Genomic DNA, 2720 nt, shown 5'->3' with positions numbered 1-2720 from the left:
CAACTTACATCATTGCAAACGTTATTCTGTCCACTATACATCTACATATTCAATGCTATCATGTCATGCAAGATCATTTCATAATCTAGCGAAAAGCGGAGTGGAGGGTATATGCTTGCTTGAGCCAGCATTAAGTAGATGTACTGAACTTGAACATAGCTGAGCACTGTTATAGCTGGTGCTGTTCCATGGCAGATGGATATGATATGAAGACTCTTGTGAAATGGACAATGTGTGTGGATGTGTTGATGTTTTCTAATAATAAACATTGAGAAACACAAATTCAGTGTCAAATTTAAATCATTTATTTTAATAACATAAAACCACAGGAATAACGCCCGTTATTTCGTAAATCACAGTAATAATAACAGTAAATCTTCGTTCGAAGACATTGCTAGTGAAAGAGGCTTTGTATTCTTCTTACTTTCAGCAGCATTTATCATCTTCTTATCTGCAGCAGCGCTAGTAGCAGACACGTCAGCACACGTTTGTCGCGCACCAGTGACACGTCACTTTTGTCGCTGTTACATGCTCCTCATGCGTGAGTCCCACGCTAGTAGTCATGCGTCAGTCCTACACTATTCTTTCGTTAAGTCACACGCCAGATGTGTCCACATCGCCCTAGAACGCTCGAAATTGAACGATTAGAAAGTTCAGAGAACGTTGACCAGAACGTCATGGTGTGACAGGGCCTTTAGACATAGGAGGACCATGCATCAGCCCTTAGACATAGGAGGACCTTGCATCAGCCCTTAGACATAGGAGGACCATGCATCAGCCCTTAGACATAGGAGGACCATGCATCAGCCTGAGATTCAACAGTGCCACACATAGAATGAATAACACATGTTATTGTACAGGAATGCTCTACTGATAAAAGCTTTAGCAGATTATAAATGTACAAGGACAAGTGTTCACCCTGTATAATAATCCATCCTTCCTCTAGTCCGTGATCGGAGACTCACACACGGGTGTCACCATTCCCACAGTCCCTCTAACACCACTTGCTCTGTGTCATTGATTAACGTTGCCATAACAACTGAGACTGTTATGCGTATGAAATGAATTCGCCTGCTAAAAGTTTTTTTCCCCCTCAGTCTGAAGGTAAACTGTTTTTCTGAACTGATAGTATGCGTTACGTTTCCCACTGTAACTTCTTATTGTAGCGGTTTCAGACTTATCACACTAGTGTGTATGTGTGTGTGTGTGTTTGTGTGTGTGTGTTTAGGTGTATCACACTAGTGAGTTTTGAATGCAGTGTTTCATTTTGGAAGAGATTTGTGGTCTTTTGCATTTTGTGTGTGCAGTTTTGCAAAACTTTTCAGAAAACGTGTGTAAAAAAAAGAATGATACATTAATTACACTTTAAGGGAGAGGATTAAAATGTTTTATACTTTATAAGTGAGCTCTCATTATGTTGCTTTTATTTTTTTAATGTTAGTTTTCACGTATGCTTTCAGAATATTTAAAGTATGAAAGACACTATCTTGCAGTAATTGGGTTGATATGACTTGATTTTACCCAGACTCAAGCCAAACACACAGAGAGGCAGATCCAGAAGGAGTTTTGGGAGCTTCACCAGTTTCTACGAGATGAAGAGGCAGCCAGGATAGCTGCACTGAGGGAGGAAGAGGAGAAGAAGAGTCAGATGATGAAGGAGAAGATTGAGAAGATGAGCAGAGAGATTTCATCTCTTTCAGACACAATCAGAGCCATAGAAAAGGAGATGGAAGCTGATGATGTCACATTCTTACAGGTAAGAAGAAAATATATATTTTTTATTGATACTGGATTTTAAATGTGTACTATTCTAATATACAGTAGGTGTGTGTATGTGTGTGTGTGTTATGTGTGAGTGCGTGTATGTGTGTCTGTGGGTGTGTGTGTGTGTGTGTGTGTGTGTGTGTGTGTGTGTGTGTGTGTGTGTGTGTGTGTGTGTGTGTGTGTGTGTGTGTATGATATAACCGGATGTGTGTAAATGTTCATTTTGTAGCCAATTATCCATGGAAACCTGAAGTTGATAATGTGACGTGATATGAGGAGTGTGTAATGTGTGTGCGTGTGTATGTGTGTGTGTGTGGTATGTGTGTGTGTGTCTGTCTGTTTGTGTGTGTGTGTGTGTGTGTGTGTGTGTGTGTGTGTGTGTGTGTGTGTGTGTGTGTGTGTGTGTGTGTGTGTGTGTGTTTATGGGGGGGGGGGACATGCAGCTCCTGTAGGCACTAATGCAGAGTACTTGGGTTTTATGTGTGAGTGTGTGTGAGTGTGTGTGTGTGAGTGTGTGTGTGTGTGTGTGTGTGTGTGTGTGTGTGTATGTGTTATGTGTGTGTGTGATGTGTGTGTCTGTTGCCAGGGTACTGCTAAAGAACAAACTGCTTAAACAAGTGTCTATATTCATGTATTTGTATTTGTTTGTTAGTTTATCATAGGTGAAATAATTACAACAATACTTTTCAATACACATATTCCCTCCTTTATCATTTCACAGAACTACAAGAGCACAGTGGAAAGGTGAGTGATCTGCCTCCTGTCTCTCTCTTCTCTGTGGTTCTGAACCCAAACCCACAGCAGCACTGACTCCTGAATGTTATTCCAGAGCCCAGTGCACACTGCAGGATCCAGAGAGGGTTTCAGGAGCTCTGATCAATGTGGCAAAACACCTGGGCAACCTGAAGTTCAGAGTCTGGGAGAAGATGCAGGAGATTGTTCAATACAGTAAGTGT

General features: G+C 41.2%; 1 long non-coding RNA gene across 1 annotated transcript; it reads left to right on the top strand.

Moving 5' to 3' along the window:
* Positions 1 to 1638: 1638 nt before the first annotated feature.
* On the top strand, positions 1639 to 2613 carry LOC116223628. The gene is made up of 3 exons (XR_004165179.2): positions 1639 to 1756; positions 2486 to 2508; positions 2594 to 2613. It is a non-coding gene; the product is annotated as an uncharacterized LOC116223628 (long non-coding RNA).
* Positions 2614 to 2720: the final 107 nt, after the last annotated feature.

This window comes from Clupea harengus, chromosome 2, assembly GCF_900700415.2.
Source record: "Clupea harengus chromosome 2, Ch_v2.0.2, whole genome shotgun sequence".
Classification (NCBI taxonomy): Eukaryota; Metazoa; Chordata; class Actinopteri; order Clupeiformes; family Clupeidae; genus Clupea; species Clupea harengus.
The sequence above is the reverse complement of the archived record's forward strand: the minus strand, read 5'-3'. Positions and strand labels throughout refer to the sequence as shown.